The sequence below is a fragment of the Lagenorhynchus albirostris genome, chromosome 4 (genome assembly GCF_949774975.1).
Source record: "Lagenorhynchus albirostris chromosome 4, mLagAlb1.1, whole genome shotgun sequence".
NCBI lineage: Eukaryota > Metazoa > Chordata > Mammalia > Artiodactyla > Delphinidae > Lagenorhynchus > Lagenorhynchus albirostris.
Window position 1 is genome coordinate 61,287,192 of NC_083098.1, and position 23,604 is coordinate 61,310,795.

Here is a 23,604-nt window from a genome sequence, read left to right on the forward strand (position 1 = left end):
CTCACCTTTCGATGATGTGGGACCAATGGTCTTAGGAGACTCCTGCCTGGTTCACATCCCCTTGGTGATGTGGGCCCTCTGTTGAGAGTCTGATCCTGGCTGGGTTCCTCACCCATCTGTGAGGTGGGCCATCCGCTGTGAGGTCACTCCTGCCTGGCTTGCTCACCTCGCCTTGTGGACATGAGCCCTCTGGTGGCACTTGGAGCCTGCTGGGGGCCTCCTCCCCTTGGTGATGAGGGCCCTCTGGCGTCAGGCCCTAACTGCTGGGCTCCCCACATTTTGTGATGTGCGCCCAGTGGTGCGAGGACACTCCAGCCAGGTTCACATCCCCATTGGGATGTGGGCCTTCTGCTCTGAGGTCCCAACGCCTGGGTTGCTCACAGTTTCATGATGTGGGCTCTCTGCTGTTAGTTCACTCCTGCCTGCATCCCATAGCTTCTGTGCTCTCGGCCACCTGCTGGGAGGTTCCAACTGCTGGATTCCTCACCTTTCTTATTCTTTGGGCCCTCTGTTTTTAGGCTACTCCTGCCTGTCTCACTCCCATTCCCTTTGTGATATGTGTCCTCTGATTTGAGGCCACATGTGCTGGGTTCCGCACCTTTTGATGATGTGGCCCCACTGGAGGGAAGACTGTCCTGACTGGTTCCCATCCCCTTGCTGATGTGGGCCCTCAGGTGAGAATCTGATCCTGGCTGGGTTCCTCACCCTTCTGTGAGGTGGGCCCTCTGCTGTGAGGTCAATCATGCCTGTCTTGCACACGTCACCTTGGTGACATGGACCCTCTGGTGGCAGTTGGAGTGTGCTGGGATCCTCCTCCCCTCGGTGATGAGGGCCCTCTTGCCTTAGGCCATAACTGATGGGCTCCCCACATTTTCTGATGTGCGCCAAGTGAGTGAGGACACTCTTGCCATGTTCCCTTCCCCATTGGGATGTGGGCCTTCTGCTCTGAGGTCCCAACGCCTGGGTTGCTCACAGTTTCATGATGTGGGCCCTCTGCTGTGAGTTCACTCCGGCAAGGATCCCTTATCATCGGTGCTCTGAGCCACCTGCTGGGAGGTTCCAACTGCTGGATTCCTCAACTTTTTTATTCTATGTGCCCTCTGTTGTGAGGCTCCTCCTGCCTGCCTCACTGCCAGCCCCTTGGTGATGACTGCCCTATGGCTTGAGGCCACATGTGCTGCGTTCCTCACCTTACGATGATGTGGCCCCACTCGTGTGAGGACACTCCTGCCGGGTTCCCATCCCCTTGGTGAGGTGGGCCCTCTGGCGAGAGTCTAATCCTGGCTGGGTTCCTCAACGTTCTGTGAGGTAGGCCCTCTGCTGTGAGGTCACTCCTGCCTGGCTGGCACACGTCACCTTGGAGACGTGAGCCCTCTGGTGGCAGTTGGAGCATGCAGGGTGCCTCCTCCTCTCGGTGATGACGGCCCTCTGGCATCAGGCCCTAAATGGTGGGCTCCCCACATTTTCTGATGTGCGCCCAGTGGTGCGAGGACACTCCAGCCAGGTTCCCATTCCCATGGGGATGTGGGCCTTCTGTTCTGAGGTCCCAACGGCTGGGCTGCTCACAGGTTCATGATGTGGGCCCTCTGCTGTGAGTTCACTGCGGCCTGGATCCCATAGCCTCGGTGCTCTGGGCCGCTTGCTGGGAGGTTCCAACTGCTGGATTCCTCAACTTTTATATTCTATGGACCCTGTGTTGTGAGGCCGGTCCTGCCAGCCTCATTCTGAACCCCTTGGTGATGTGGTTCCTCTGGTTTGAGGACACATGTGCTGGGATCCTCACCTTTCGATGATGATGTCCCACTGGTGTGGGGACACTCCTGCCTGGTTCCCATCCCCTTGGTGATGTGGGCCCTCTGGTGAGAGTCTGATCCTGGCTGTGTTCCTCACCCTTCTGTGAGGTGGGCCCTCTGCTGTGAGGTCACTCCTGCCTGGCTGGCACACATCGCCTTGGCGACGTTGGCCCTCTGGTGGCAGCTGGAGCCTGCTGGGAGCCTCCTCCTCTCGGTGATGAGTGCCCTCTAGCGTCAGGCCCTAACTTCTGAGCACCCCACGTTGTCTGATGTGAGCCCAGTGATGCCAGGACACTCCTGTCATGTTCCCATCACCATGGGGATGTGGGCCTTCTGCTCTGAGGTCCCAATGTCTGGGTTGCTCACAGTTTCATGATGTGGGCTGTCTGGTGTTAGTTCACTCCGGCCTGGATCCCCTAGCCTCTGTGCTCTGGGCCGCCTGCTGGGAGGTTCCAAATGCTGGATTCCTCACCTTTCTTATTTTTGGGCGCTCTGTTATGAGGCTCCTCCTGCCTGCCTCACTCCCAGCCCCTTGGTGATGGGTGTCCTATGGTTTGAAGCCACATGTTCTGGGTTCCTCACCTTTAGATGATGTGGCCCTACTCATGTGAGGACACTCCTGCCTGGTTCCAATCCATTTGGTGATGTGGGCCCTCTGGTGTGAGTCTGATCCTGACTGGGTTCGTCACACTTCTCTGAGGTGGGCCCTCTGCTGTGAGGTCATTCGTGCCTGGTTGGCACACATCGCCTTGGCGACGTCAGCCCTCTGGTGGCAGTTGGAGCCTGCTGGGGGCCTCCTTCCCTTGGTGATGAGGGTCCTCTGGCGTCAGGCCCTAACTGCTGGTCGCCCAAAATTTTCTGATATGTTCTCAGTGGTGCGAGGACACTCCTACCAGATTTCCATCCCCATGGGGATGTGGGCCTCCTGCTCTGAGGTCCCAATGGCTGGGTTGCTCAGTTTCATGACATGGGCCCTCTCCTGTGAGTTCAGAGTGGCCTGGATCCCATAGCCTCGGTGCTCTGGGCCGCCTACTGGGAGGTTCCAACTGCTGGATTCCTCACTTTTTTATTCTATGGGCCCAGTGTTGTGAGGCTACTCCTGCCTGCCTCACTCCAAGGCCCTTGGAGATGTGGGTCCTCTGGTTTGAGGACACATGTGCTGAGTACCTCACCTTTCGATGATGTGGCCCCACTGGTGTGAAGACACTCCTGCCTGGTTCCCATCCCCTTGGTGATGTAGGCCCTCTGGTGAGAGTCTGATGTTGGCTGGGTTTCTCACCCTTCTGTGAGGTGGGACCTCTGCTGTGAGGTAACTCCTGCCTGGCTTGCTCATGTTGCCTTGGCAATGTGAGCCCTCAGGTGGCAGTTGGAGGCTGCTGGGAATCTCCTCCCCTCAGTAATGAGAGCTCTGGATAAAACACATATGCCCGTTTTTGCCAAGTGCATTATTTTCCAAGTTCTGTCTCTATTCCTATGCTTTAAGAGCGACTCCCGATACCTCCTGAAATCCGTTTCCTGCAATTCTGCCCTGCTTTCTAGTCCTCTTCGCAGCCTTCCTTCAATATATTTTTGGACGATAGCTGTCATTTAGAACTCTGCACGTTTGTGAATGACAGTGCCCCTGAGCTCCTTTCTTCAACTCACTTTCTTGTGAGCTGGCCGCAACACCGCAGGATTGCTTCAGGCCCTAGTGTGGTTCCGGCATGGCACACTGAGCCTTTGGTTAATTCCTTTGCCTGGTGGGAAATGAGAGGTAAATTTGCCCGTCCAGACACCTCCAGCTAGTCTCTCATGTGCTCTCCCTATTCCTGTTCATTTTCCACAGAAATTGCAAACCGGGCCAAACAGGAGGTTAAAGGCACTGACTCTCCAAGTCGGGAGAGTGTTAGTAAAGCATCTGGAATGTTGCACCCGAGTACCAGGGACGAAAACTGAGACACATTTGGACACGTTTCCCGATCACACGGTGGATCATACTCTGGGTTCCATATGCATGTTTTAGCTGAAGGATGAATCCCTTAAACCTGGAGAGTTGAGACCCATGGAATGGGTACCATGCAATATGACTTCAAAGGGTCTGCATTTGCTCACCGAACCTCACCAATCCTATCACTGCTGCGTTTATGCCACTGTACACATGCTTGATTCTCTTTCGGAGACACATAAATCCATAGGTTTTAAGATTCTTACTAGTCAGGTATATTCTTAGGCGTTTAATATGGGGTGTTGAGTCCACTTCGTTGAGCAAGGAGTAGCTCTTGTCATTACATATTTGGCTTATGGAACGGTATCTGTGCTAATTTCAATCTCTGGTTTTATGCAGCACCCCAACTCACCTTTCCCCTTAAGCAAGCATAAGTTGGTTTTCTACATTTGAGACCCTGTTCTGTTTTGTAATTCAGTTCCTGTGTAGCCAAGTTTACATTCCGTGTATTAGTGATATCTTATGACGTTTCTTTTTCTGTGTGACTTATTTCACTTAGAATCATCGTACCTGAATCCACTCCTTGTGATGCTACGGGCCTGATGACATAGATTTCATTGCTGAGTGATACTGCATTGTATGTAAGTACCACAAGTTCTTTATCCGTTTTTCGCTTTCTGCGATATTGAACTTGTACCATAAATGAGGTTCTTCTAAACAGAGCCGTCCCAAAATTTGGGGTGGCTGTGTCTTTTTGAGTTTAATTTCCCTAAGCTATAGTACCATAAGTGGAAGTGCCCTAGGCTCTGTTGCTTTGTTTCTTAGATGTTTCACGAAACACCATACACTTCTCCAGAGTGGCTGTTGGCAATTTACATCCCGCCCATCAGCATAACAAGGCTCCCAGTTCTCCATGGCCTGTCCTGCCTTTCTGGATTTTACACTTTTTTCAGATGGCCCTTTTGACTGGGGGCAGTGAGACTTCATTGTAGTGCAGATTTCCTTTGCAAGCTTGCTTGGTTGGCCAAAAAGGGCGTATGCGTTTTTTCCTGAATATATTCAGGAAAAAACGCATACGCCCTTTTTGGCCAAGTGCATCATTGTGGACGTTCTGCCTCTTTTCCTATGCTTTACATGCAATTCCAGTCTACCTCCTGAAATCGGTTTCCTGCAATTCTGCCCCGCTTTCAAATCCTCTTGGCAGCCTTACTTCAATATATTTTTGGACGATAGCTGTCATTTATAACTCTGCAGGTTTTTGAATTGCAGTTGCCCTTAGTTCCATTTTTCAGCTCTTATTTTTGTGATCTTGCCTCATATCCACAGGATTTCTTCAGGCCCTATTTTTCTTCTGGGGCGCCTTGTTGTGCCTTTTGTTAATTCTTCTTCCTATGTGAAATTAGAGTGACATTTGGGCATTGAAACCGCTACAGCTATTTTCTCACTGGTTCCCCCTATTCCCATTCATCCTCCGCACTAACTGCAGACTGTGCGATACCGGAACTTAAAGTCATTGACTCTCCATGTGGGGATGTTTTTAGTAAAGTGGCTGGAATGTTGATCCGGAGCCCCAGGAGAGGAAAATGAGGTGCGTTTTAGAAACCTTTCCTGATCATATGGTATACCATCTGCTGGATTTCCCATGCATGTTTTAGCTGTAGGAAGATTCCCTTCAACCTGCAGTGTTGGGACCCTTGGAATGAGTAGCATGAAGTATTGCATTAAACTTTCGGCAGTTGCTCAGCAAAGCTCACCAATCCTCTCAGCCCCAAGTGTCCAGCCTTATGTCTTATCCAGCTGTGGGTTTATATGTGGTCATTCCAGCTTGCATCACAGCCCCTGAGCGAATTTTGTAAGAAGTTTTCTCTCTTTCATTGTTTCTGCGTTTTGGTTTTAAAATTTATTTCTATAATGGGGTTTAGCTCATTTTTACTGCTGTGTTTGTGCCGCTCTGCACACACTTGATTCCCTTATGGAGATATATCAATACATGGGTTTTAAGATTCTTATTACTCAGATATATTTCTCTGCGGTGTATAGGGTGTGTTGAGGCCAGTTCATTGAGCAAGGTGTAGATCTTGTCTAATACCTATTTGGTTTATTGAACGGTATCTGTGCTTATTTCAAACTCTGGTTTTATGCATCACCCCACCTCTCCTTTCCCCTTAAGCTGACATAAGTGTGTTTTCTAAATGTGAGACACTGTTCTGTTTTGTAATTCATTTTTTGTGCAGCCATATTTATCCTCCCTCTATAAGTGATATCTTATGATATGTTTCTTTTTCTGTTTGACTTATTTCAAGTAGTATTATCGGACCTAAATCCACTCTTTATCCTTCTACTAGCCTTATTACATTGATTTCATGGTGAAGAGATATTCCATTGTACATAAGTACCACATTTTCTTTATCCATTTTTCTCTTTCCTGGGATATTTAAGGTGTACTGAAGTTGAGGTTCTTGTAAACAGAGTAGCCCTAAAATGTGGTGTGCTTGTGTCTTTTTGATTTTTAGACTTCCCTAGATATACTCCCATGATTGGAAGTGCCCTATGCTCTGTAGCTCTGTTTTTTAGATGATTTAGGAACCACCATACACTTCTCCAGAGTGGCTCTCGGCAGTTCACACACTGTCCAGCAGCGTATAAAGGCTCCCTGTTCTCCATGGCCTGTCCTGCATTACTGGTTTTTACAATTTTTTCAGATGGCCCTTTTGACCGGTGGGAAATGAGACTTCTTTGTTGTGCACATTTGCATTGCTTGCTTGCTTGGTTGCCCATAAAGGGCGTATGCGTTTTTTCCTGGATATATTCAGGAAAAAACGCATACTCCCTTTTGGGCCAACTGCATCATTGTCGAAATTCTGCCGCTTTTCATGTGCTTTAAAGACGAGTCCAATCTATCTCTTGAAATCTGTTTCTTGCAATTCTGTCTTGCATTCAGATCCTCTTCTTTGCCTTACCTCAACATATTTTTGGACGTTAGCTTTCATTTATAACTCTGCAGGTTTGTGAATTGCAGTGACCCTGAGCTCCATTTTTTAAGTTGCTCTTTTGTGAGCTGGCCTCAAAGCCGCAGGATTGCTTCAGGCCCTATTTTGGCTCCGGCGAGGCGGGCTGAGCCTTTTTTTAATTCTTATTCTTAATGGGAAATTAGAGTGACATGTGCCCGTCCAAACCCCTACAACTATTCTCTCATTGGTTCCCCCTCTTCCCGTTCATCCTCCTCACAATTTGCAAAATGTGTGAAACAGAAGTTTAAATGTGCTGATTCTCTAAGTGGGGAGATTCTAAGTAACATGGCTGGAATGATGAACAGGAGCACCAGGAGAGGATAAATGAGGTGCATTTTAGACACATCTCCCGATCACATGGTGTACAGTCCTCTGGGTTTTCCATGCATGTTTTAGCTGTAGGAAGATTCCTTGAACCTGCAGATTTGGGACCCATTGAATGGGTACCAGGTAGTATTACTTTAAAGGGTGTGCATTTCCTCACCCAACCTCACATTTCTCTTAGCGCGAACAGTTTCCAGTCTTATGTCTCATCCTGCTGTGGGTCTAGATGTGTTCAATCCATGTTGCATCACCGTCCCTGAGGAAAAGTTGTAAGAGGTTTTCTCTGTCTCTCTGTCGTTTATTTTTTGCAATTTATCACTATATTGGTTACAGCTGATTTTCAAAGCTCTGTTTCTTGCTGCTGTACATCCACTTGATTCACGTACAGAGAGACATCAATAAATTCTTTTTCAGATTCTTACCAGTCATAGATATTCTTTTCCAGTGACTTGAGTGTGCTGAGTGCAGTTCTTTTAGCTACCGTGTAGGCCTTGTTGATTATCAGTTTGGTATTTGGAATGGTATCTTTGCTAATTTCAACCTCCTGGATGATGCCTCACCCCTCCCCACCTTTCCTGTTCAGCAGCCTTACGTGTGCTTTCTACATATTTGACTATGTGTTTGTTTTGTAATTTATTTCATGTGTAGCCATGTTGGATTCCACCTTTAAGTGATATCTTATGATATGTGTCTTTTTCTTTTTGAATTCTGTCACTTAGAATGATCATACGTAACTCCTCCGGAGTTGTTACAACTGGCCATATCTCATTGATTTCCAGGCTGAGTAATATTCCACTCTACATAAGTACCACATCTCTATCCATTTTTTCCCTCCAGAGACATTTAAGTTCTATCCTAGTCGAGGATCTTTTAAACAGAGAGGCAGTAAACATTGGGGTGCCTGTGTCCTCTCGATTTTTGTTTTTCCCAAGATATACGCCCATGAGTGCAAGTGCCCTATGCTCTGTAGCTCATTTTTTAGATGCTTTAGTAAACACAATACACTTCTCCAGAATGGCCGTTGGCAATATACATTTCCACTATAAGCCTCACAGGGCTCCCTCTTCTCCTTGCCCTGTCCTGCATTTCTGGTGTTTACACTTTATGAGGATGGCTCTTCTGACTGATGCGAAGTGATATCTTTTGTAGTATTGATTTCCAGTGCCCACCTGTTTGGTTGGCTAAAAAAGTGTATGCCCTTTTCTTGAATATATACAGAAAAAAACGCATACAGCCTTTTTGGCCAACTGCAATGTTGGCAATGTTCAGCCCCTTTTCTTGTGCTTAATGGCGAGTCCTTTCTACCTCCTCAAATCCCTTTCCTGCCATTCTCCCTTGCTTACCAATCCTTTTCTCTGACTTTCCTCAAGACATTTTTCAGTGATAGATATTTTCAACTCTGCAGTTTCGTGAATTTTACTGCCCCTGAGTTCCATTGTTCAACTTGTGTTTATGGGAACTGGCCACAAAGCAGTGGGATTTCCTCAAGCCCTATACTGTTTCTATGGGCAACCCTAGCCTTTGGTCAATTCGTCTTCCTGATTGGAAATTAGAGTGACATGTGCCTGTCTGAACACCTAGGACTTGTCTCTCATTGTTCCTCATCCTTCCGCTTCATCCTCTGGACAAATTCCAAACTGTACGCAACAGGATGTTGACAGTGCTGACATCTCCAAGTGGGGAGACTGTTAGTAAAGACGCTGGAGGGGTAAACCCGAACACCAGGAGATGAGGAGATGAGATGCCTTTTCCAAACTCTTCCCGATCAGACGGTATACCATCCTCTGGATGTGACAGACATGTTTTAGCAGTAGGAAGAGTCCCATTCATGTAAGGAGAACGCCAGGGCTTTTTCAAAATCAGTGTCTCCCCGAAACCCAAACTGGGGAGTTTTTTAAGCTACGGCTACACATATGTTCATTAAGGGCCTTGGGAAGTAGGCAGAGTCCAAACTTTAGATGATTGAAGTCTTCAGGGTCAGAAGCACTCACCACCGGCTTCCCTTAGGTTACACTTTAACTGTCATTGATAGATGATGTCAATAAAAATATCTATTCTTTTTCCGATTATTTCCCCTTATAGGTTATTGCAAAATATTGAGTGTAGTTCCCTGTGCTATACAGTAGTTCCTTGTTGATGATCTACTTTATACACAGCAGTGTGTATGTGTTAATTCCAAACTGTTAATTTATCCCTCCTCCCACCTTTCCCCTTTGATAATAATAAATTATAAGATTTTATACTTCTCAGAAATGGGGGAGCTGAAAGAGAGGTATCATTTTCAATGGAAAAGCATTTAAAACAAGATTGAAGCTTTAACCAAGATTATTAGATGTACATCCTTGGAAAGAAATCACTTCATTTCTCTAATATTGACCTGACAAATAAGACAAACCTTTTCACTGAACTTGCTTATGATAAAGTGATGGAAATATCAAATGGAAGTGTTAGAAACATCTTATTTTACCCGAGCCTTATAAACGGTTCTATGTTAACTACAGTTTGGCTCACACATCTGTTCATTGAAGTTACAATAGTCTCAATTTCTGTTACTGATCCTCCAGAGTGGACCCCAACAAGTGTCCCCCTGCCCAGTGTCATTGGGGCCAACAGATCGAGACTGAGTTTGGTTCCCAAGCAAAGGAAACTTTATATTTTGATCAGAGAATGGAGAGGTGAGAGCATGCACTACCCCGTGGGCTGTGGGCTGGGCTGCTGTGTAGAGATCCTGTCAGAGTCAGTGGGAGGGAGGGGGCGGAGCTCTCGAGGGCCGGGTTGGCTGCAGCTCAGGCTCTATATCTCGGAGTCTGCACTGGGCCCCAGGAGCTGAGGTGTCGACCCAGCCATTCTGCACTAGGAAATCTGGTCTGAAGTGCCGGGTGTGGAACCTCTGCATGCGGGACCCTAGGAGCACGTGAAATTAGACAAAGCACAAAGGATAAAAAAGGTCAGACTTGACTTTATTGCCCAGATTCTATTTTTATCTCCCAGGGATTTTTAATGGGCTTTGCTGGGGACAAACCCCTCCTCTGCCTTTTGTCCCGTTCCTCATTCTTGGAATGCTGAGGGTGCAGACCCTTCTTCTGTAACTGCTGAGTGCTGAGTTGGGAGCCCTCATACCAGGGGACGAGGGTCAGAACTTCTCCCCAGCAGCCTCCAGGTGACGTTGATTGGCCCCAGGACCCCTGCCTCCCTGCTCGTCCGCCTGAGCACCAGCATTGGAAGTGTTATAGATTCTAATGACCTTTGAGGGTCCAGGAAAGAGATGTGCAGAGACGCTGTGGGGGCCGATTTCACCCCGCCCCACATTTGTTCGGCCACCTTAGGCTGACCGTTTCTGCCAGCCTAGATGCTCTGACCAGTAGTCTGCTCTTTCTTCAATTAGGCCCCTGAATTAACGTAAAAACAGCACCAGGTGTCAGAGCCTTGCCCGCTCAACTCCCAGACAGTCCAGGGTCAGTGGTGATCAAGGACCATGATGGCCACTGAGTCAACAGCCTTTTGAAGTAAACAGGAGTCCAGCCGGTCTTATTGACCACCATCATCACGGTGTCTGTAGGCTTTTCTATGGTGACAGTGTGATATACGGTTCCCCCGCCAAGATTATTAGCTCCCCTCCGGGTGCAGTAAGTCCTGCAAGCAGTAGTCTACTCCTTCGGGACACACTATTGTTGTTTTATGAGAGAAACTCCAGGTCAAGTGATGTTCACACGAGTCGTCATGGTGCCCTGTTGCCCCCGGTTATCTCTCTGGATGTTGGAGTTGGAGGGCCTCCTCACCCGAGGTCGGTGTGCCCACGGAGCGAACCCTGCAACTTCAGGGCATGGTTGGTGATTAGGATCACCACGTGGGGTCCTTTTCCCTTAGGAGGGAGGTGGCCTTTTGGGCTGCTGATTTCCAGGTTTTTAGATACCGCCAGTATCTTGGCCAGATGTGGCAGTGGGCCAAGCCCCTTGGTGACTGTAGTTTATCCTACCTGGATGGCATTCTTGCGTTGTTCCATTTCAAGTGGTCCCAGTTTTTGCACTAATTCTCCAATGGCGATTCACCTTTCACCGGGAATGGAAAGGTCAAAGGGTTTAGCTCAATTAGGGAGTTCCAGGGCAAGGGTCTGAATTGACTGCTCTTTCCATTCTTGAAAGGCCACTTCTGGATTCTGTTCAAAAGGATCATCATCTTTTCCTTTCAGTGTTTCATATAGAGGCCCAGCTAGTAGACTGTAGTTAGGGATCCAGAAGCAGCAAACCCCAAATCCAGAAGCAGCCTCCCCAGGAACCCCTAAGCTGTCTTCTAGTTTTAGAAAGGGGTAAGGCTGCAAATGGTTTCTTCCCTTTCCTGGGATGGGCTTCTCCGACCTTGTGTGAGAATGAAGCCCAGGCAGGTCACCGCAGTCTGTGATATTTGAGCTTTTTCTTGGACAACTTCTATCCTTTATTGGCTTGGTAGCTCAGAGGCCTCCTTAGTAGGGCTGGCGATCAGAATGTCATCTGCATATTGAAGGAGGGTTTCCTTTTCCAGAGGTAGAACTTTTCGGTCTTTAGCTAAGCTTTCCCCAAAGATGGTGTGGGAATTTTTGAACCCTTGGGGCAAGACGGCCCGGAAGTATTGTTTTAGTTGTATGTTGAGTCCTGCCACTCACAAGCCAAAATTTCTTGTGACTCTGGGACTAATGGAATACAAAAGAAGGCATCATTGAAGACTAATACAGAATACCATGTCCTGGTGGTTGGTAGAATGACCAGCATGGTGTAGGAATCAGGAGCAACTGGCGGTATATCCTCGGTGGCTTCACTGACTGTCCTGACATCCTTTACAAGGTCCCCAGCAGCCCATGGGGCTCTCGTGGTCAGGCCAATCCCAGGATATGGAGCTCTCCTGGGCAGGTACCCCACCCCCAACCCAGCCCACGGGGCTCTCGTGGTCAGGCCCCTCCCAGGATACAGAGCTACCCTTGCAGGTACCGTGGCAGGGCTGGGCACACAGGAACCGTGCACATAGCCCTCATTGAAGAGCACCCCCAGCTCACCTGTCGCTCAGAGCTGACACAGAGCACCTCAGAGCAGGACTTGAACTAACAAACAGCAGCTCCGACAGGTCTGTGACCCTGGGCATCACTCTGTGTGGCCTCCCTCCACCTGGTCTTCCAGACACTTCCACTGCACCCAGGGCACCAGGCCTCTGTCTCCAACCACCACCCACCCCTCCTCTCCCTGACTCCTGGGTTCCTCTCATTAGGAGAGGGTTTTCTTGAAGTTGTCTCCTACTCATGGGCCAGATAAAATGATTAGAAAACAAGCCAAAGCTGCAGCCCCTTGTCTATCCTGACTCTCAGGAGCCCACACCTGTTCCTTGGACCTGGCCGGTTCAGCAAGTTCCATTTTCTTCGACTGTGAGCCCCTGAGGGGTGATGATTGGCTGACCTGGGCAGCCTTACCGTGCCGGCCCGCCCTCCCCAGGTGTGCCTGGGTTGAGATCAACATAAATACCACTCCAGGCAGCAAGAGCCCCTGCAGCTGTGCCTGACGCCATTTTCTCTGCCCTGTCAGCAGTCTCGGGGCTGGGCTGGTGGGAGAGAGTGAGAGGCCACGGCTTTGTGGGTGGCCCAGTGTGAGTGGGGCTCTGCTGGACTTTCTGCAGCAGTTGCCAGGCTGCCACCTGCTAAAGAAGAGGATGTGTCACCCATACCTGCTGCTGGAATTTCTCCCTGGGCAGAGGTGAGGAAGGAAAAAAGCAGTGGGGGCAGGGACAGGACGGGTATCTCAGGCAGGGAAATGGGGAAATGGAAATCTTCCAGAAGAGCACCCAGGGCCAGGACCATCCTGGCTGGCCTGCAGGCACCAAGTCAGCTGGCATGCTGTCACTCGTGTGGCTCCATGGCCCTTCCTCTAGGCTTTCAAGTCCTTGTATATATTCAGGTGTTTTACCTGGGAAGGGTGGGAACAGTTCAGCAGCAACTGGCCTGGGGCTCAGCTCACGTTTACTCACAGATGCCTCGGCACGGTGCCCCAGCTTTGCAATGAGGACGCTTGTTGTGTGGGGGCTGCTGGCTGAATGGGAGACGATTCCCCACCACTGACCAACTTCAGAATTGTTTACAACTGGAGCAAGTGCCCTGATACAGTTTTCCTCTGTGTAACTGGTGGGTTCTGTTTTTTTTTTCTCTTTTTCATTTTTGGTTCAAGGTAGATTTTATTCCTCTTTTTTGTATTTACAGATATAAGCATGGAAATAATTTGTTCATATAAATACATGTATGTGAAGGGAATAATTGTCTTTTCTGTTTTATTTTTTAAATTTTATTTCTTTTTAATTTTGAATTTTATTTTATATTTTTATACAGCAGGTTCTTATTGGTTATCTATTTTATACATATAAATGTTTACATGCCAATCCCAATCTCTCAACTCCTCCCACCACCACACCCTCAAGAGCTTTCCCCCCTTGTGTCCATACGTTTGTTGTCTACATCTGTTGCTCTATTTATTCCTTGCAAAATGGTTAATCTGTACAGTTTTTCTAGGTTCCACATATATGCATGAATATACAAGATTTGTTTTTCTCTTTCTGACTTACTTCACTCTGTATGACAGTCTCTAGATCCATCGACGTCTCTACAAATGACCCAATTTCATTCCTTTCATGGCTTAGTAATATTCCACTTTATATATGTACCACATCTTTATGCATTCGTCTGTCTGTGGGCATTTAGGTTGCTTCCATTACCTCGATATTGTAAATAGAGATGCAATGAACATTGCGGTGAATGTCTCTTTTCGATTTATGGTTTTGTCTGGGTATATGTCCAGTACTGGGATTGCTGTATCATAGGGTAATTCTATTATTAGTTTCTTAAGAAACTCCATATTGTTGTCCATAGTGACTGTATCAATTTATATTCCCAACAGTAGTGAAAGAGGCTTCCTTTTCTCCACACCCTTTCCAGCATTTGTTGTTTGTAGATTTTCAGATGATGCCCATTCTAACAGGTGTGAGGTGATACCTCATTGTTGAGTCCATTTCGTTGAGCAAGGGGTAGGTCTTGTCTATTACATATTTGGCTTATGGAACGGTATCTGTGCTAATTTCAAACTCTGGTTTTATGCAGCACCCCAACTCACCTTTCCCCTTAAGCAAGCATAAGTTGGTTTTCTAAACTTGAGACCCTGTTCTGTTTTGTAATTCAGTTCCTGTGTAGCCAAGTTTACATTCCGTGCATTAGTGATACCTTATGATGTTTCTTTTTCTGTGTGACTTATTTCACTTAGAATCATCGTGCCTCAATCCACTCATTATGCTGGTACAGGCCTGGTGACACAGATTTCATTGCTGAGTGGTATTCTGTTGTACGTAAGTACCGCAACTTCTTTATCAATTATTTGTTCTCTGGGATATTTAACTTGAACTGTAGAAGAGGTTCCTGTAAACACAGCCGTCCCGAATTTTGGGGTGGCTGTGTCTTTTTGATTTTAATTTCCCTAAGCTATAGGCCCATAAGTGGAAATGCCCTAGACTCTGTTGCTTTGTTTTCCAGATGTATCAGGAAACACCATACACTTCTCCAGAGTGGCTGTTGGCAATTTACATCCCGCCCATCAGCATAACAAGGCTCCTTTTTCCCCATGGCCTGTCTTGCCTTTCTGGATTTTACACTTTTTTCAGATGGCCCTTTAGACCGGGGGGAAGTGACACTTCATAGTAGTTCGGATTTCCATTGCAAGCTTGCTTGGTTTGCCAAAAAGGGCGTATGTGTTTTTTCCTGAATATATTCAGGAACAAACTCATACGCCCTTTTTTGCCAAGTGCATCATTGTCGATGTTCTGCCTCTTTTCCTATGCTTTAAATGCAAATCCAGTCTACCTCCTGAAATCGGTTTCCTGAAATTCTGCCCTGCTTTCAAGTCCTCTTCGCAGCCTTACTTCAATATATTTTTGGACGTTATCTGTCATTTATAACTCTGCAGGTTTGTGAATTACAGTGCCCCTGAGCTCCTTTCTTCAACTCGCTTTCTTGTGAGCTGGCCGCAAACCTGCAAGACTGCTTCAGGCCCTAATCTGCTTCTGGCAGGGCACGCTGAGCCTTTGGTTAATTCCTCTTCCTGGTGGGAAATGAGTGTTAAATATGCCCGTCCAGACACCTACCTCACTCTCAACCCCTTGGTGATGTGGGTCCTCTGGTTTGTGGCCACCTTTGCTGGGTTCCTCACCTTTCGATGATGTGGCCCCACTAGTGTGAGGAGACTCCTGCCTGGTTCTCATCCACGTGGTTATGTGGACCCCCTGGTGAGAGTCTGTTCCTGGCTGTGTTCCTCACCCTTCTGTGAGGGAGACCCTCTGCTGATAGGTCACTCCTGCATGGCTGGCACACATTGCCTTGGTGAAGTCAGCCGTGTGGTGGCAGTTGGAGCGTGCTGGGAATCTCCTCCCCCCGGTGTTGAGGGCCCTCTTGCGTCAGGCCCTAACTGCTGGGCTCACCAACTTTTCTTAGTGAGCCCAGTGATGCTTTGGCACTCCTCTTAGGATCCCATCTCCATGGGGATGTGGGCCTTCTGCTCTGAGGTCCCAACGGCTGGGTTGTTCACATTTTCATGATGTGGGCTCTCTGGTGTTAGTTCACAGAGGCCTGGATCCCATAGCCTCTGTGCTCTTGGCCGCCTGCTGGGAGGTTCCAACTGCTGGATTCCTCACTTTTTTAATTTTTTGGGCCCTCTGTTGTGAGGATCCTCCTGCCTGCCTCACTCCCAGCCCCTTCGTGATGTGTGTCGTCTGGTTTGAGGCCACATGTGCTGGGTTCCTCACCTTTCGATGATGTGGGACCAATGGTCTTAGGAGACTCCTGCCTGGTTCACATCCCCTTGGTGATGTGGGCCCTCTGTTGAGAGTCTGATCCTGGCTGGGTTCCTCACCCATCTGTGAGGTGGGCCATCCGCTGTGAGGTCACTCCTGCCTGGCTTGCTCACCTCGCCTTGTGGACATGAGCCCTCTGGTGGCACTTGGAGCCTGCTGGGGGCCTCCTCCCCTTGGTGATGAGGGCCCTCTGGCGTCAGGCCCTAACTGCTGGGCTCCCCACATTTTGTGATGTGCGCCCAGTGGTGCGAGGACACTCCAGCCAGGTTCACATCCCCATTGGGATGTGGGCCTTCTGCTCTGAGGTCCCAACGCCTGGGTTGCTCACAGTTTCATGATGTGGGCTCTCTGCTGTTAGTTCACTCCTGCCTGCATCCCATAGCTTCTGTGCTCTCGGCCACCTGCTGGGAGGTTCCAACTGCTGGATTCCTCACCTTTCTTATTCTTTGGGCCCTCTGTTTTTAGGCTACTCCTGCCTGTCTCACTCCCATTCCCTTTGTGATATGTGTCCTCTGATTTGAGGCCACATGTGCTGGGTTCCGCACCTTTTGATGATGTGGCCCCACTGGAGGGAAGACTGTCCTGACTGGTTCCCATCCCCTTGCTGATGTGGGCCCTCAGGTGAGAATCTGATCCTGGCTGGGTTCCTCACCCTTCTGTGAGGTGGGCCCTCTGCTGTGAGGTCAATCATGCCTGTCTTGCACACGTCACCTTGGTGACATGGACCCTCTGGTGGCAGTTGGAGTGTGCTGGGATCCTCCTCCCCTCGGTGATGAGGGCCCTCTTGCCTTAGGCCATAACTGATGGGCTCCCCACATTTTCTGATGTGCGCCAAGTGAGTGAGGACACTCTTGCCATGTTCCCTTCCCCATTGGGATGTGGGCCTTCTGCTCTGAGGTCCCAACGCCTGGGTTGCTCACAGTTTCATGATGTGGGCCCTCTGCTGTGAGTTCACTCCGGCAAGGATCCCTTATCATCGGTGCTCTGAGCCACCTGCTGGGAGGTTCCAACTGCTGGATTCCTCAACTTTTTTATTCTATGTGCCCTCTGTTGTGAGGCTCCTCCTGCCTGCCTCACTGCCAGCCCCTTGGTGATGACTGCCCTATGGCTTGAGGCCACATGTGCTGCGTTCCTCACCTTACGATGATGTGGCCCCACTCGTGTGAGGACACTCCTGCCGGGTTCCCATCCCCTTGGTGAGGTGGGCCCTCTGGCGAGAGTCTAATCCTGGCTGGGTTCCTCAACGTTCTGTGAGGTAGGCCCTCTGCTGTGAGGTCACTCCTGCCTGGCTGGCACACGTCACCTTGGAGACGTGAGCCCTCTGGTGGCAGTTGGAGCATGCAGGGTGCCTCCTCCTCTCGGTGATGACGGCCCTCTGGCATCAGGCCCTAAATGGTGGGCTCCCCACATTTTCTGATGTGCGCCCAGTGGTGCGAGGACACTCCAGCCAGGTTCCCATTCCCATGGGGATGTGGGCCTTCTGTTCTGAGGTCCCAACGGCTGGGCTGCTCACAGGTTCATGATGTGGGCCCTCTGCTGTGAGTTCACTGCGGCCTGGATCCCATAGCCTCGGTGCTCTGGGCCGCTTGCTGGGAGGTTCCAACTGCTGGATTCCTCAACTTTTATATTCTATGGACCCTGTGTTGTGAGGCCGGTCCTGCCAGCCTCATTCTGAACCCCTTGGTGATGTGGTTCCTCTGGTTTGAGGACACATGTGCTGGGATCCTCACCTTTCGATGATGATGTCCCACTGGTGTGGGGACACTCCTGCCTGGTTCCCATCCCCTTGGTGATGTGGGCCCTCTGGTGAGAGTCTGATCCTGGCTGTGTTCCTCACCCTTCTGTGAGGTGGGCCCTCTGCTGTGAGGTCACTCCTGCCTGGCTGGCACACATCGCCTTGGCGACGTTGGCCCTCTGGTGGCAGCTGGAGCCTGCTGGGAGCCTCCTCCTCTCGGTGATGAGTGCCCTCTAGCGTCAGGCCCTAACTTCTGAGCACCCCACGTTGTCTGATGTGAGCCCAGTGATGCCAGGACACTCCTGTCATGTTCCCATCACCATGGGGATGTGGGCCTTCTGCTCTGAGGTCCCAATGTCTGGGTTGCTCACAGTTTCATGATGTGGGCTGTCTGGTGTTAGTTCACTCCGGCCTGGATCCCCTAGCCTCTGTGCTCTGGGCCGCCTGCTGGGAGGTTCCAAATGCTGGATTCCTCACCTTTCTTATTTTTGGGCGCTCTGTTATGAGGCTCCTCCTGCCTGCCTCACTCCCAGCCCCTTGGTGATGGGTGTCCTATGGTTTGAAGCCACATGTTCTGGGTTCCTCACCTTTAGATGATGTGGCCCTACTCATGTGAGGACACTCCTGCCTGGTTCCAATCCATTTGGTGATGTGGGCCCTCTGGTGTGAGTCTGATCCTGACTGGGTTCGTCACACTTCTCTGAGGTGGGCCCTCTGCTGTGAGGTCATTCGTGCCTGGTTGGCACACATCGCCTTGGCGACGTCAGCCCTCTGGTGGCAGTTGGAGCCTGCTGGGGGCCTCCTTCCCTTGGTGATGAGGGTCCTCTGGCGTCAGGCCCTAACTGCTGGTCGCCCAAAATTTTCTGATATGTTCTCAGTGGTGCGAGGACACTCCTACCAGATTTCCATCCCCATGGGGATGTGGGCCTCCTGCTCTGAGGTCCCAATGGCTGGGTTGCTCAGTTTCATGACATGGGCCCTCTCCTGTGAGTTCAGAGTGGCCTGGATCCCATAGCCTCGGTGCTCTGGGCCGCCTACTGGGAGGTTCCAACTGCTGGATTCCTCACTTTTTTATTCTATGGGCCCAGTGTTGTGAGGCTACTCCTGCCTGCCTCACTCCAAGGCCCTTGGAGATGTGGGTCCTCTGGTTTGAGGACACATGTGCTGAGTACCTCACCTTTCGATGATGTGGCCCCACTGGTGTGAAGACACTCCTGCCTGGTTCCCATCCCCTTGGTGATGTAGGCCCTCTGGTGAGAGTCTGATGTTGGCTGGGTTTCTCACCCTTCTGTGAGGTGGGACCTCTGCTGTGAGGTAACTCCTGCCTGGCTTGCTCATGTTGCCTTGGCAATGTGAGCCCTCAGGTGGCAGTTGGAGGCTGCTGGGAATCTCCTCCCCTCAGTAATGAGAGCTCTGGATAAAACACATATGCCCGTTTTTGCCAAGTGCATTATTTTCCAAGTTCTGTCTCTATTCCTATGCTTTAAGAGCGACTCCCGATACCTCCTGAAATCCGTTTCCTGCAATTCTGCCCTGCTTTCTAGTCCTCTTCGCAGCCTTCCTTCAATATATTTTTGGATGATAGCTGTCATTTAGAACTCTGCACGTTTGTGAATGACAGTGCCCCTGAGCTCCTTTCTTCAACTCACTTTCTTGTGAGCTGGCCGCAACACCGCAGGATTGCTTCAGGCCCTAGTGTGGTTCCGGCATGGCACACTGAGCCTTTGGTTAATTCCTTTGCCTGGTGGGAAATGAGAGGTAAATTTGCCCGTCCAGACACCTCCAGCTAGTCTCTCATGTGCTCTCCCTATTCCTGTTCATTTTCCACAGAAATTGCAAACCGGGCCAAACAGGAGGTTAAAGGCACTGACTCTCCAAGTCGGGAGAGTGTTAGTAAAGCATCTGGAATGTTGCACCCGAGTACCAGGGACGAAAACTGAGACACATTTGGACACGTTTCCCGATCACACGGTGGATCATACTCTGGGTTCCACATGCATGTTTTAGCTGAAGGATGAATCCCTTAAACCTGGAGAGTTGAGACCCATGGAATGGGTACCATGCAATATGACTTCAAAGGGTCTGCATTTGCTCACCGAACCTCACCAATCCTATCACTGCTGCGTTTATGCCACTGTACACATGCTTGATTCTCTTTCGGAGACACATAAATCCATAGGTTTTAAGATTCTTACTAGTCAGGTATATTCTTAGGCGTTTAATATGGGGTGTTGAGTCCACTTCGTTGAGCAAGGAGTAGCTCTTGTCATTACATATTTGGCTTATGGAACGGTATCTGTGCTAATTTCAATCTCTGGTTTTATGCAGCACCCCAACTCACCTTTCCCCTTAAGCAAGCATAAGTTGGTTTTCTACATTTGAGACCCTGTTCTGTTTTGTAATTCAGTTCCTGTGTAGCCAAGTTTACATTCCGTGTATTAGTGATATCTTATGACGTTTCTTTTTCTGTGTGACTTATTTCACTTAGAATCATCGTACCTGAATCCACTCCTTGTGATGCTACGGGCCTGATGACATAGATTTCATTGCTGAGTGATACTGCATTGTATGTAAGTACCACAAGTTCTTTATCCGTTTTTCGCTTTCTGCGATATTGAACTTGTACCATAAATGAGGTTCTTCTAAACAGAGCCGTCCCAAAATTTGGGGTGGCTGTGTCTTTTTGAGTTTAATTTCCCTAAGCTATAGTACCATAAGTGGAAGTGCCCTAGGCTCTGTTGCTTTGTTTCTTAGATGTTTCACGAAACACCATACACTTCTCCAGAGTGGCTGTTGGCAATTTACATCCCGCCCATCAGCATAACAAGGCTCCCAGTTCTCCATGGCCTGTCCTGCCTTTCTGGATTTTACACTTTTTTCAGATGGCCCTTTTGACTGGGGGCAGTGAGACTTCATTGTAGTGCAGATTTCCTTTGCAAGCTTGCTTGGTTGGCCAAAAAGGGCGTATGCGTTTTTTCCTGAATATATTCAGGAAAAAACGCATACGCCCTTTTTGGCCAAGTGCATCATTGTGGACGTTCTGCCTCTTTTCCTATGCTTTACATGCAATTCCAGTCTACCTCCTGAAATCGGTTTCCTGCAATTCTGCCCCGCTTTCAAATCCTCTTGGCAGCCTTACTTCAATATATTTTTGGACGATAGCTGTCATTTATAACTCTGCAGGTTTTTGAATTGCAGTTGCCCTTAGTTCCATTTTTCAGCTCTTATTTTTGTGATCTTGCCTCATATCCACAGGATTTCTTCAGGCCCTATTTTTCTTCTGGGGCGCCTTGTTGTGCCTTTTGTTAATTCTTCTTCCTATGTGAAATTAGAGTGACATTTGGGCATTGAAACCGCTACAGCTATTTTCTCACTGGTTCCCCCTATTCCCATTCATCCTCCGCACTAACTGCAGACTGTGCGATACCGGAACTTAAAGTCATTGACTCTCCATGTGGGGATGTTTTTAGTAAAGTGGCTGGAATGTTGATCCGGAGCCCCAGGAGAGGAAAATGAGGTGCGTTTTAGAAACCTTTCCTGATCATATGGTATACCATCTGCTGGATTTCCCATGCATGTTTTAGCTGTAGGAAGATTCCCTTCAACCTGCAGTGTTGGGACCCTTGGAATGAGTAGCATGAAGTATTGCATTAAACTTTCGGCAGTTGCTCAGCAAAGCTCACCAATCCTCTCAGCCCCAAGTGTCCAGCCTTATGTCTTATCCAGCTGTGGGTTTATATGTGGTCATTCCAGCTTGCATCACAGCCCCTGAGCGAATTTTGTAAGAAGTTTTCTCTCTTTCATTGTTTCTGCGTTTTGGTTTTAAAATTTATTTCTATAATGGGGTTTAGCTCATTTTTACTGCTGTGTTTGTGCCGCTCTGCACACACTTGATTCCCTTATGGAGATATATCAATACATGGGTTTTAAGATTCTTATTACTCAGATATATTTCTCTGCGGTGTATAGGGTGTGTTGAGGCCAGTTCATTGAGCAAGGTGTAGATCTTGTCTAATACCTATTTGGTTTATTGAACGGTATCTGTGCTTATTTCAAACTCTGGTTTTATGCATCACCCCACCTCTCCTTTCCCCTTAAGCTGACATAAGTGTGTTTTCTAAATGTGAGACACTGTTCTGTTTTGTAATTCATTTTTTGTGCAGCCATATTTATCCTCCCTCTATAAGTGATATCTTATGATATGTTTCTTTTTCTGTTTGACTTATTTCAAGTAGTATTATCGGACCTAAATCCACTCTTTATCCTTCTACTAGCCTTATTACATTGATTTCATGGTGAAGAGATATTCCATTGTACATAAGTACCACATTTTCTTTATCCATTTTTCTCTTTCCTGGGATATTTAAGGTGTACTGAAGTTGAGGTTCTTGTAAACAGAGTAGCCCTAAAATGTGGTGTGCTTGTGTCTTTTTGATTTTTAGACTTCCCTAGATATACTCCCATGATTGGAAGTGCCCTATGCTCTGTAGCTCTGTTTTTTAGATGATTTAGGAACCACCATACACTTCTCCAGAGTGGCTCTCGGCAGTTCACACACTGTCCAGCAGCGTATAAAGGCTCCCTGTTCTCCATGGCCTGTCCTGCATTACTGGTTTTTACAATTTTTTCAGATGGCCCTTTTGACCGGTGGGAAATGAGACTTCTTTGTTGTGCACATTTGCATTGCTTGCTTGCTTGGTTGCCCATAAAGGGCGTATGCGTTTTTTCCTGGATATATTCAGGAAAAAACGCATACTCCCTTTTGGGCCAACTGCATCATTGTCGAAATTCTGCCGCTTTTCATGTGCTTTAAAGACGAGTCCAATCTATCTCTTGAAATCTGTTTCTTGCAATTCTGTCTTGCATTCAGATCCTCTTCTTTGCCTTACCTCAACATATTTTTGGACGTTAGCTTTCATTTATAACTCTGCAGGTTTGTGAATTGCAGTGACCCTGAGCTCCATTTTTTAAGTTGCTATTTTGTGAGCTGGCCTCAAAGCCGCAGGATTGCTTCAGGCCCTATTTTGGCTCCGGCGAGGCGGGCTGAGCCTTTTTTTAATTCTTATTCTTAATGGGAAATTAGAGTGACATGTGCCCGTCCAAACCCCTACAACTATTCTCTCATTGGTTCCCCCTCTTCCCGTTCATCCTCCTCACAATTTGCAAAATGTGTGAAACAGAAGTTTAAATGTGCTGATTCTCTAAGTGGGGAGATTCTAAGTAACATGGCTGGAATGATGAACAGGAGCACCAGGAGAGGATAAATGAGGTGCATTTTAGACACATCTCCCGATCACATGGTGTACAGTCCTCTGGGTTTTCCATGCATGTTTTAGCTGTAGGAAGATTCCTTGAACCTGCAGATTTGGGACCCATTGAATGGGTACCAGGTAGTATTACTTTAAAGGGTGTGCATTTCCTCACCCAACCTCACATTTCTCTTAGCGCGAACAGTTTCCAGCCTTATGTCTCATCCTGCTGTGGGTCTAGATGTGTTCAATCCATGTTGCATCACCGTCCCTGAGGAAAAGTTGTAAGAGGTTTTCTCTGTCTCTCTGTCGTTTATTTTTTGCAATTTATCACTATATTGGTTACAGCTGATTTTCAAAGCTCTGTTTCTTGCTGCTGTACATCCACTTGATTCACGTACAGAGAGACATCAATAAATTCTTTTTCAGATTCTTACCAGTCATAGATATTCTTTTCCAGTGACTTGAGTGTGCTGAGTGCAGTTCTTTTAGCTACCGTGTAGGCCTTGTTGATTATCAGTTTGGTATTTGGAATGGTATCTTTGCTAATTTCAACCTCCTGGATGATGCCTCACCCCTCCCCACCTTTCCTGTTCAGCAGCCTTACGTGTGCTTTCTACATATTTGACTATGTGTTTGTTTTGTAATTTATTTCATGTGTAGCCATGTTGGATTCCACCTTTAAGTGATATCTTATGATATGTGTCTTTTTCTTTTTGAATTC